General features: G+C 48.6%; 1 non-coding gene across 1 annotated transcript; it reads left to right on the top strand.

The window, feature by feature from the left end:
* Window positions 1-436: 436 nt before the first annotated feature.
* Window positions 437-525, top strand: trnay-gua (transfer RNA tyrosine (anticodon GUA)). Its single transcript is given in 2 exon segments — window positions 437-473; window positions 490-525. It is a non-coding gene; the product is annotated as a tRNA-Tyr (tRNA).
* Window positions 526-12,687: the final 12,162 nt, after the last annotated feature.

Here is a 12,687-nt window from a genome sequence, read left to right as displayed (position 1 = left end):
ACAAACACATTGAATAATATTGATAAAATAGATTTCGTTCACCAGTCCAACTTAGAAAAAGGACAAGCAGAGTGCAAGATATAAAGGAATTCACCATCTGTCCCTTTCATCAATTGCCTTTCAGTACCACTGATAGCACTGCAACTCAGTGTAGGTGTGCGTTCAGTCCGGCAAACACAACATTTCAGTTATGAAACGCTTTCTACAGGTGATGTATAAATGTAACATTTTCACAAATTTGAATAAGTTTGATTTGATACAAGATTCATGAAGTTGACCTAACGAAATGACATAATATTTTTGAGGGGATAAAAATCTCAAGACACAATTGGGTAGTCCTCAAGGCACACGGGTTGAAAACCACTGAGCCAAGCCACGGTGCTTCTTGGCTTTGCACGGCCACTGAGACTGCCAGGGGAAGGTGGTGAGAGGCTTTCCTTCAATAGCTCAGTTGGTAGAGCGGAGGACTGTAGGTTTCAGGCAGCGGGCATCCTTAGGTCGCTGGTTCAATTCCGGCTCGAAGGAAGCCGTGCTTATGGTTTGACGTCGGTTTTGGACGAGCTCCCAAATGTCAAGCCGTTGGAATTGCATGAGGACAAGGAGAAAACCCCGAAAATTCGGATTTGTAGTCGAGAACTCGCATTGCCCAAACATCTCATATGCATGTGACCCTTTTCACCCTGAGCCCAGGGTGTCTGCTAAGAAAGAAGTAGTGAGAAATGACAATCGGTCGTCTGCACGCCTCCCCCCCCCCCCCAAAAAAAAAAAAAAAAGGAAAAAACGGCGGGAAAATTCGCCCGCATCGAAAGGGGTCGATAGATCCGCTGCGACGCAGGAGTGCGAGAGGGAGAGCTGCCGCAGTGCGACAAACCGCCCGCGACGCAAGCACCAGATGTCCGCGATGCCAAGGGGAACCGGCGCGCTGCGGAGAACCTGACCAAAATATGGAACGCTTCAAGAATTTGCGTGTCATCCTTGCGCCCAGATAGGCTGAATGTGCTCTGTATCGACATACTAAAATGTAACCAATGGGAACGACTGCTTTTTCTAAAATTCCACTGAAATTGGCAGCCTCAGCCTGCATGGATTGCTTACAATTGCCGCTGGAACAACCCCCGATTTCCCACGCCACTCAATGTGTTTTCTTTCAGCTGGTTGGCTACATGACCCGGAGAGGCGGGCTTTGCGGGTGGACTCTATCTATGCCTCCCTCCATCCCTCCCTCCCTCCCTCCTTCTTTCCTTCCTTCCTTCCTTCCTATTATTTTATTTTTTTGCTATCGATCCACGTAAGTAAGCATTTTCTTAATTGATCAATTGGTCTGTCGATTAATGTGTTAATACGATCTGTTTATATGACCTGCTGTGTTTGCGGTGTTATTTCATGCTTTTTATACATTTGATAATAACCCTGGTGTTTTGTGTAAGGTATGTGTCTTCTATACTGTTGAGAGAGAAGTGTTTTGAACCGTAAAAAAGTCAAAGAAACGTATAGTGTTTCACTGCGTCACATAATGATAAGAATAAGAATAGTATTAATAATAATGATGATTATTATTATTATTATTATTATTATTATTATTATTATTATTATTATTATTATTATTCCATCCATCCATCCATCCATCCATTCATTTTCGAAACTGCTTATCCTGGTGAGGGTCGTGGGGAAGCCGGAGACGATATTATTATTATTATTATTATTATTAGTCATTGTGTCACATCATCATCATAATAGTATTAATAATGGTATTAAAATACTATTTAGTAGTAGTAGTAGTAGTAGTAGTATGTGCTGCATTGAAACATAAAACAGAAAAAATCGTGTAGCGTTTCACTGCGTCACATCATCATCATCATAATAATAGAAATAATAATGAGGATGATGATAATAGTACTAGTACGAATCATAATACGAATAATTGTAGCAGTGATACAAGGTATATGATGAATTATAACATATCTTGTATTATTTGTTGTCATTTAATTGAAAGTATTGTTATTTTTTAATATTATTATTATTATTATTATTATTATTATTACTATTATTATTACTATTCATAATAATAATAAAACATACTAATTGTAATGATCTCCTTATTCAATATTGTTTGTCAGTGACTTCCTGACTATTTGTACCTGCTGTACAGGAACATGAAGGCTACCCCACAGTTCAGCTCCCTGCTGGTCCTGCAAGCCACAACTGAAGCTAAAAGCGTCGCGTCTGCCACCAAGTCCTCCAGCGATCCATTTGTCCCCCTCACACCTCGTGAGGTCCGGAAGGATGCTGTGGCCCGCATCCTGTCTCAGGGGGGTGACCCCGGGAATGCCAAACTGGTACTCAGCCAGAGTACCCTGCAGTTTGGCAGGTACCGGGGTCAGACATTCAAGTGGATCCTGGAGAACGACGGTGGGTACGCCGTGTCTCTCGTGGCCGCTCATCAGAAGGAGCGGGAGATGGACATGTCTGACACGGTATACATGGCCAACAAGGACGCGCTGGCCAGCTACGCCTGTGGCTTCCCAAAAGTCACCATCGCTGTGGGTGACCGGAGGGCCAGGAATGCCACCCGCGCCATGGCGTCCCAGAGTGGCCGGGAGGACCAGCAGGTGGTGGGCTTCGGGGCCCACAAGGGCCAGACCTGGCAGGAGCTCTACGAGGCCACAGACAAGGAGAGGAGAGGGTGTGTATTAATCTATTCTAATAACTATTGCCTACTCTAGTTTATGTATGTTTCAGGGAATTAAGAGCACCCTGGCCTGCAGTTGTATAGTCAGTGTAGTTGTAGTTAGACAGAGAACCTGGGTTTATTACAGGTATGTGAGATGGATAAGGAGGCAGACTCCCCAGCCCGGAACGCAGATGGCCAAATTCCTGGCATACATCCTGCGGCGGGACAGGGAGTCACAGGCCCAGAAGCCAGCAGCACAGCCTGCCTCCTCCCAGCCCACACCCTCGGTGCCTGCACCCTGCCAGCCTCCCAGGACGAGTGCCTCGCAGTCGACTCCCACCTTCTCCTCGTCTGCCACCAAGTCCAGAGCTCCAGTGGCAAAAGGTTCATTTTGTGGAAGTGTGTGATTTGAGCAATTAGAATTAAATGTAGTTTATTAAGGCAGCAATTAGGTAAACAGTTATACCAGGGCTATCACACAATTTAAAGTTCACACTTAAAACAGACCGACGGCAAACACACGATAATCGCACACATTTTGTGATTTCAAAAACAAAATACACCAGTTACCATGACCCCTGTACCAAATGCCCACCGTTACAGCGCACGTTTACTCCTCCTTCCAACGGTGTCCAGGAAGGAGCGCCCGTCACTGGCCTTCAGCAACGATGCACTCACTGACGCTGAGCTGCTGGCAGCTGTGGAGGACATGGCCCCCCCGCGTAAGTCTTCACGCAGCTGTTACAAATATCAGCCTATTTCAATACATGTCTAAATGTCATTCATTTCAGGTTCAAGATGGAGTTCTTGCCATTTGGCACAAACTAACTTGTATTGTTGTATTTTGTTAGCTTAAGATGGATGGATCTCCCAGTGTAAGGTAAGTGAGATGGACCCGGGGTCCACACGGTGCTTTGGCTACATATCGCTTTACAGTCACCTCGTCTGCCCTGCCTCGACACCCCCAAGTATCTGTGACCCCTGGCTTTATGCGCTGAGCTGCATGTTTGCTATGCGTTGCATCCTCACCGTGTGTGCTGTGCATGTGGAGTGGCACGCTGTGATATAGTGTAGTGGCATGGCGTGATGTAGTGGCATGGTGTGATATGATGTAATGGCACAGTAACATGGTTGATTGAATGATAAGGCTTCATAGACCTAGTCACCTTGGAATTAACATAGATTTGGATAATTTCACCATTAGTTACATCTCTGTTGTTGCGAGATTTTGAATCTCCCGTTTTATCTCTAGTGTCTTCAGTGCAGGAGCCGGGGGCAGCGGCCATGGCTAGCTCAGCTCAGCAGCCGACACCGCTCGGTTCAGCGGAGCAGCCTGGTGGGGGTAAGAGTGGTGTGTGTGTGTGTGTGTGTGTGTGTGAGTGTGTCTTTGTGTGTTTGTTAAATCTGGGTGCAGTATCCGTAGTGTCCTGGCAACTCCTGTCACTGTCTGTCTGTCTGTCTGTCTGTCTGTCCCTGTGTTTCTGCAGGTCCTGCTTCCTGAGGGCTGGAAGCAGACGCTGCCCGCTGAGCAGCTGCAGTGGGTCTCCAAGGCCCTGTTCACTAGGAGCAGGTTTGGGAAGCTGGAGCTGACCTCGGACCTGCGTCTGTGGTTGTTCCCTCCCTAGCCCTGCCCGGTGTATCGGCAGCCCCCGGCCTCTCCCAGCCTGCACTTCGCTCGGCCGCTGTTCCTGTGGATGCCCTACCGCATTTGGGCTGTGAAGCTCACCTGCATCCAGCCCCAGTGTGAGGGACACAGGCTCAAAGAAGTATGCAGGCTGGTCCGGAGATGTGCTGCAGCAGCTGGATGTGGCTCATCGGAGCCAGTTCCCGGCCATCCTCACCTACCCGTATGGAGACAATTCACCACACAGCATCTGTGCTTTCCCTCCCCCCCTCCCTCTCTGCTGAAATGTTTCCTGAACTCTAACTGCTGTACTGCTGTGTCTTGGGCAGGCTGTCCTGCGACTACACGGTGCTGAGTCTCATGAGGGAGCACACCCTGGGGAACAGCGCCACCCGGCTGTGCAAACAGCTGCAGGAGCAGCACAGCGAGGCGTGGCAGCGTAAAAACCCTGCGGTACCTCGCAGACTGTGAGCCCTTTGTGACCTCTGCACCTGTAGTCCCGAGCTTCCGGCCACCGCCACCCATGCCACCGGTGCCTGGACCCAAGTGGCTGCTGGCAGTGTATGACCTCGACGTGCTGGAGCAGCTGGCCGAGGTAAAGGCCCAGGTCACGTCTGTGTTCGGGTCCATTTTAAAACTGGACTCGACAAAGAAGGTGAGTATCGTCAGTCAGATTTTTTGTGCTGCTGTCTCAGCGGCCACTTGGTGCATCGTGGTGCCGCTCAGCTGAACGCATTACAATTAAAGACCTAATAACTTAATGTGTCTCATACATTTTTCAGTTGACCAGGAAGCTCGCAGGAGCAGCCACTGGCACGGCAGCGTGGGCCACCAACGTCGGCAATGAGTTCGGGCAGGTCCTGAACTCGGTGCTAACATGCGGAGAGGGTGAGGGGCTGCAGCCCATGGCTGCTGGGCTGGTGGAGTGGTACCGCTTGGCCGGAGAGGCTCCCCCTCAGATCCTGTATGTGGACTGGGACTGCTGCTCTGTGGCTGGACGGTCGAAGGTGGCCGGGGGGCACAGGATACGGAGCGGCTCATCCAGGAGCTGCTGGACATTTTTGACAGCAGGAGGGGGCTGGACACCCACCTCGCCTGCATTCAGGACCCCGAGGGGGTGCAGCTGTATACCCAGACAGGGCAGCTGCGGAAGGGGGGTGTGCTGCTGCCAGTATACCGCTGCGCCCATGGATCGATCTCCTTGGAGTCTTTCCACCTCCACCTGGACCTTTTCATCCCAGGTTAGTGCCAGCTGCACCGCAAATAAAGACGCCAGATTCTATTATGCTTTTTGAACCCAGTGGATCAGTAGACTAGTTTTTTTTTTCTGTAATTGTTACAGTACGTGTATATTTATATACTATGGCTTTGTGAAGAGTATATTTTGAACTGTATTGAAGTGTGTGTTTCTGTTTCCTCCTGCTCTGCTCAGGCACCAGTGCCAGCGATGTGCACTTCCTGGCATTTCTGCTGGAGGGCCTGGTGAGGTGGAACGCGGACCGTGCAGTGGCGGCCATGGAGGATGCTGGCAAGCTTCTGTGCTCCTACAGTGCAGTACAGAACGCCCTGGGCACCCTGAGCCAGAAGGTGCTGGCCAGGGACCTGTCGGAGGGGTTCGTGAAGTCAGGCGTGTACACGCGTCAGTGAGCGTGTCAGTGTGGGGGGTTGATTTGTAAGGTGCTCTTTAGCAGTGTTATGAAAATAATAAAAGCGGTGAACCCATGCTTCTGTTATGATTGTGTTGAAGGGGAGCTCATTGGGATCAAGTACCTGTACTCACAGACAGGGAAAGAGCTCCAACGTGTGCACAGCGACCCCAACGTCCCGGACGAGGCAGCTGGCCAAGACTCAGACAGGAAGGAGAGTGACGACGAGGGCTTTGAGGAAGACGATGACCCCACCATCTCCAACCCCTTCGCCCCGTCTCCTGCCCGACTGCCCCCGTCTCCTGTGCGGTCAACGGCCCGACTGCCCCCGTCTCCTGCGCGGTCAACGGCCCGACTGCCCCCGTCTCCCGAGATGGAGCCCCCCTGCGCTGCAGGAGACGTCCCCCCGTTGCTAATCCCGAGGTGAGGAGGCAGTGATGGCGCTCAGCTCGTCTCTTACATTGTAGTGCACAAAACCCTGGAATGATAGCTATTGCCAGAACATGGTCCTGTAACTGACTGTCGTCTGTATCCTGTTGTTTCAGGAATCGTGCGGCCCTGATGGCGTTCCTGGGCTCCAGCACGTCCAGCAGTTGGCCAGCTGTCTGGTGGACCTGAGAGCCCAGGCATTCCTGACCAATCGCCAGGTGGCGGAGCTGGTACACCTGTGGCAGCAGCTCCCCGAGGGAGACAAGCAGCGCCTCTTGTACCCGTCCCGTCACAAGGACAGGCTGACTCAGGGGCGCTTCAAAGCTGGGAGGAGGTCTTCAGTCGCTCCGGGAGTGGACAGCTTGAAGAGGTGTGATATAAAGACACATTTTAAATCACTGCTGAGAAGCAGATGAATACGAGTATGTGCCTGTAAGTAGTGACTATGAGGTGTGAAGGATGCTTCCTAACACAGATCTCTTACCTGGTTGCAGGTGCATGGTGGGCGAGAACACCGGGCCAGCCCAGTGGCCGGACACGAGCCGCTTGGTAGAGGCCATCTGACACCAAGCTCAAGCATTTTCCTTACCTCCTCTGTGATAGCGACCTTCCCTGGGCAGGGTTGCTGTTCCCAGTTTTCTTTTGTGATGTTGAGGAGGCCTCGCGATCTGTGGGAAAAAAAAAGCTCAAAAGGTGAAAAACCTGTGGAAGATTGGGGTACTTCCCAGATGGTGAATATGAGAAAAGGGAGCAGTTGATCCCAGTTACGCCCATCCCTTTCCATCGTCCTCCTCAGCATGCTTTTTAACGTTTTGTTAAACCGCTCCACTAGCCCGTCCGTCTGTTGATGGTAAACAGAAGTGTGAAGACTTAATTCGGAGAAGATGGCACACATCTTTCATTACCTTGGACATGAACGGTGTACCAAAATTTCTTTGGGCAGCCCGACTCTGGAAACCATTTGGATTAGCTCTTGGGCTATATTTTTTGTGGTGGCATACGCAAAGGCATGGCCTCAGAGTACCTTTTGGCATAGTCCACTACCACCAGGATGTGCTGGAAACCTTTGGCCGACTTGGGTAAAGGTCCAATTAAATCCATGCCTATTCTCTCAAAAGGCATGCCTATTACCGGAATTGGTATGAGAGGGTTGCGGAACGATGGCATGGGGGCCGTACGCTGGCATTCTGGACAGCTTTGACAGTAACGTATAACCTCAGCATATACCTCTGGCCAAAAGAATCTTTGCAGCAGCCTCTCCAGGGTTTTCGCTCTTCCCAGGTGTCCCCCAAGCAGGTGGCTATGGGAGAGATTCAGAACAGTGTGCCTGAAAGGGGTGGGTACAAGGAGCTGTGCATAGACAACATTATTTTTCTTTGTCATTTGATACAACAGGTTAGGGCGCATGGCGAAATGAGGATATGAAAGTGGTCGGGTGGGGTCCACAGCCGTCCCATTTATTACCTGCACATTCCGCCGGGCGTTTTGAAGGGTAAGGTCTTCCATCTGGGCAGTCCCAAATCTCCCACAGTACTGGGTCAGATCTGGTGGAAATCACGCATCGTCCTTTCGGTGTGTAGATCCTCATTTGGGCAAAGGGGTATCTTTTCATGTCCCCATGTATGCAGGTGATTGAAATAGGAGCAAGCCGCTTCCTCCGGGTTTTGGGCATGATGTCAGGGATCACCAAGGTGACCATGCTACCTGAATCCAGCAGGGCATCAACTCTGCGGCCCCCTATGTTGACCGGGCTGAGACGGGGAGGTTCATTACTGGAACTCCCATGGGTGGATCTCACATGACCGGGTTTGGTGGAGGCCATGCCCACCTGCATGGGTTCCTCTCTCTTGGGGCAGTTCCATGATACATGTCCTTTGTCCCCACAGATGAAACATTCCCGTCCATCTCTGTCCACTAGTCCCCTGGGGTTCTGGGTGGGTGTTGCTTCCCTGGCGCTGGTGATCGCTCCTGGTCATCCAGTTTAGGGGCGGGGGCTGGGGTTCTTCTTCTCCCCAGGTTTCTCAATCCTCTGGCTTCAACAGTTCGTTTGAGGTGTGACATCGCTCCACCAAGTCCACAACCGTATCAGCTGTGGTAGGGCTGCACTGGCGGATTATTTTTTTGAGTTCAAAAGGCAGTCCCCTAATGAACCGGTCCACCACGGTTCGTTCCACCATAGCCCCCAGGTTGAGGCTAGCCGGTTCTAACCATTTCTTGGCCAAGTGGTCAAACATTTGCAATCGAGGTGCTTGCTCAGTTTGAAATGTCCAAGCATGAAACCGCTGAGCCCGTAACGCTGGGGTGACCCCTATCCGAGCAAGAATTTCTCTTTAATTTCTTATAGTCATTGGCATCAGCAGCCTCCAAGTCGGAGCAGGCTTTTTGTGCTTCCCCACAGAGGAACGGTGCAAGGATTCCAGCCCACTTGTCCTCCGTCCAGCCTTCACGCTCAGCCGTCCGCTCGAACGTCTTCAGGAAGGCTTCCACGTCATCAGCCAGAGTTATTTTTTTGGAGGGATCGTGTAGCAACGATGGGGACTGAGGCTGCTTGGAAGTTGACCTTGGCAACAGCTAGTTCAGCAGACATCATCTGCATGTCCAGCTCCATCTTCTGCTGACATCTTTGTTGTTCTTCCAACAGGAGGCGGTTGGTCTCCTGTTGAGCCTGATTGGCAGTAACAAGTTGTTTCAGCAGATCGTCCATGTTCTCCTTTCTGGTTCTATGTTGTGAAATCTGAACCTGTCTGCATTCTTCACCACTGTAACGAGGTGCGGGGTTGGGTTACTGCAGCCAAATGATTTTAGGCGGGGAATAAATGTCAAAACACAAGACAAACCAAGGAAGAGGATAATAAAGCCCACGCTGTTGGTTTATTTTAGTTCTGTCGTGGATATTGAAACTTGAAAACAAAAACCTAGCTCTTTGTACAGAGCACTTTCTGTAGCAGGAATGCTCTGCTACACAAAAACAAAATCCCTGACTAGCCTTGGAAAGCTAAGCTGTTTCCCAGGGTTAACAAAACAAAGACAGACAAACTAAACAGTCTTGAGGGGTTAGGTAGTCTCGTGGTCAAAAAGGGTTTCAGGGGTCTTCACCAGGGTCGTAGTCTTCCAAAACAATCCAAACGCCTTTCAAGGTCCTCAGCCAGTCCAACTTGTCATCTAGTTTCCAATCCAGTTACTTTGTCCTTTCTTTTGCTCCTCTGTTCACCCTCCTTGTCTTTCCGTCCACCCCCCCCCCCCCCCCCACTTCTAAGACAAAGAAGAAACCACAGTGTGAGTTTAAATAGTCTGTACTGATCAGCCACACCTGCTTGCAGTCTGGGTGATTTGTAATCAAAGGCAGGTGCGGCTGTTCTGCTGCCTCGCCAGTGTTTTTCCATTGGGCTGTCCATGGTCCTGATCCATGGAGTGTCTGGCTCTGCTGTCCATGGTCCTGTCTATGGCAAAAGAGAGCATTAGGGCAGGCACATAGCGGTGATCGAAGACCCGCCCCCTCAACTCGTTACAATGTATAAGAACATAAGAAAGTTTACAAACGAGAGGAGGCCATTCGACCCATCATGCTCATTTGGTGTCCATTAATAACTAAGTGATCCAAGGATCCTATCCAGTCTGTTTTTGAATATTCCCAAACTTTCATCTTCTACCACATTGCTGGGGAGTTTGTTCAGATTGTGACGCCTCTCTGTGTGAAGAAGTGTCTTGAATGCCTTGGGGCCTCCTTGCTTTCCTCTGAATTGCCTCTATAGCAGCGATATCTTTCTTGAAGTGTGGAGCCCAGAACTGTACACAGTATTCCAGATGAGCTCTAACTAGTGCATTGTACAGTCTCAACATTACTGCCCTTGTTCTCAATTCTACACTTTTGACAATATACCCTAACATTCTGTTTGCCTTTTTTATTGCTTCCACAGATTGCTTGGATGGAGAAAGTGAGGAGTCCACATAGACTCCTAGGTCTTTCTCATGCATTACTTCTATTCCTCCCATAGAGTAATTATAGTGGACATTTTTGTTACCTGTATGTATTACCTTGCACTTGTCCACATTGAATTTCATTTGCCAGGTGTCGGCCCACAACTGAATATTATCTAAGTCCCTTTGAATAGCCTGTGCTGCCGAGATTGTATCTGCTGAGCCACCTATTTTAGTATCATCTGCAAATTTGACAAGTTTGCTAACTATCCCAGAGTCCAGATCATTAATATAGATTAGAAAAAGCACAGGCCCTAGTACTGATCACCGTGGAACTCCACTAACAACCTCACTCCAGTTAGAAGCAACTCCTCTAATCGACACCCTCTGCTTCCTATACATCAACCAGTTCATAATCCATCTACTTACATTACCCTGAATGCCTACAGCTTCCAATTTGAGGCTCAGTCTTTGGTATGGAACCTTATCAAATGCTTTTTGAAAATCTAAGTATATCATATCATATGCTTTCACATGATCCACAGCTGCAGTTGCATGTTCAAAAAATTCTAATAAATTAGTATAACATGATCTGCCTCGTCTAAACCCATGTTGACTATCTCCAAGAATATGGTTTTCATTAAGATGCTCCTCTATTTTCTGTGTAATCATTTTTTCCAATATTTTACAGGTGATGCAGGTGAGACTGATTGGTCTGTAATTTCCTGGCTCAGTTTTGTCCCCTTTCTTGTGGATTGGTATGACGTTTGCTGTCTTCCAGTCAGTTGGCACATCCCCTGTTTGAAGTGTCATTTGGAATATTTGAGTTAGAGGCCTATAAATAATTTCCCTAATTTCTTTAAGTACTGTTGGAAATATACCATCTGGCCCAGGTGATTTGTTTGTTTTTAATTCTGCTAGTCCCTTTAGTACCTCCTCATCCTTTACCCTAATCTCTCTTAGGATTTGACTGGACTGGTTGTTAACCTGTGGCATGTTATCTGTTTTTTTCCTTTGTAAAAATCTCTGTGAAAAACTCATTTAGAACATTTGCCACATCTTGTTCATTTTCCAAGATACTTCAATTTTTGCCCTTTATCTGTTTCACTTCCTACTTTATTGACCTCTTGCTGTGGCAGTATTGAAAAGCTCTTTGCATTAGTTTTAGTTCCAAGAGCTATGTTTCTTTCTATTTCCCTATTTGCTTTCCTGACCCCTTTCTTAAGGTCTCCTTGCAGCTCAACATATTCTATGTATTTTGTTTAATCTCCGTCCCTTTTGTATGTGCTATACAACATTGTTTTTCTCTTGATATTTTTTTGCATACCTCTATTAAACCATTTTGACCAATGTTTTTTGGTCCTCAATTTGCTAAGTTTTGGTACATAGACTCGTTCAACTTCCTACCCATGAAATTGAGCGGCCACTTTTTTAACATGGTCGAAACACAGAATTATAGAGGACCCTACCCAGCACCCAGTTATTACGGGGTTGAAACCAAGCAATCAATTAATCAGATTCCAAACTCTCCACCATGGCCAAGACCAAAGAGCTGTCCAAGGATGTCAGGGACAAGATTGTAGACCTACACAAGGCTGGAATGGGCTAAAAGACCATCGCCAAGCAGCTTGGTGAGAAGGTGACAACGGTTGGTGCAATTATTCGCAAATGGAAGAAACACAAAATAACTGTCAGTGTCCCTCGGTCTGGGGCTCCATGCAAGATCTCACCTCGTGGAGTTTCAATGATCATGAGAACGGTGAGGAATAACCATAGTCACCTAGAAAACAATTGGTAACACACTATACCGTGAAGGACTGAAATCCTGCAGCACCTGCAAGGTCCCCCTGCTCAAGAAAGCACATGTACAGGCCCGTCTGAAGTTTCCCAATGAACATCTGAATGATTCAGAAGAGAACTGGGTGAAAGTGTTGTGGTCAGATGAGACCAAAATCGAGCGCTTTGGCATCAACTCAACTCGCCGTGTTTGGAGGAGGAGGAATGACCCCAAGAAAACCATCCCCCACCGTCAAACATGGAGGTGGAAACATTATGCTTTGGGGGTGTTTTTCTGATAAGGGGACAGGACAACTGCACCGCATCAAAGGGACGATGGACGGGGCCATGTAACGTCAAATCTTGGGTGAGAACCTCCTTCCCTCAGCCAGGGCATTGGAAATGGGTCATGGATGGGTATTCCAGCATGACATTGACCCAAAACACACAGCCAAGGCAACAAAGGAGTGGTTCAAGAAGAAGCACATTAAGGTCCTGGCGTGGCCTAGCCAGTCTCCAGACCTTAATCCCATAGACAATCTGTGGAGGGAGCTGAAGGTTCGAGTTGCCAAACGTCAGCCTCGAAACCTTAATGACTTGGAGAGGATCTGCAAAGAGGATTG

Source organism: Amia ocellicauda, chromosome 2 (assembly GCF_036373705.1).
Source record: "Amia ocellicauda isolate fAmiCal2 chromosome 2, fAmiCal2.hap1, whole genome shotgun sequence".
NCBI classification, from domain to species: domain Eukaryota; kingdom Metazoa; phylum Chordata; class Actinopteri; order Amiiformes; family Amiidae; genus Amia; species Amia ocellicauda.
Note: the sequence above shows the minus strand (reverse complement) of the source record. Positions and strands in the feature narration are given on the sequence as shown.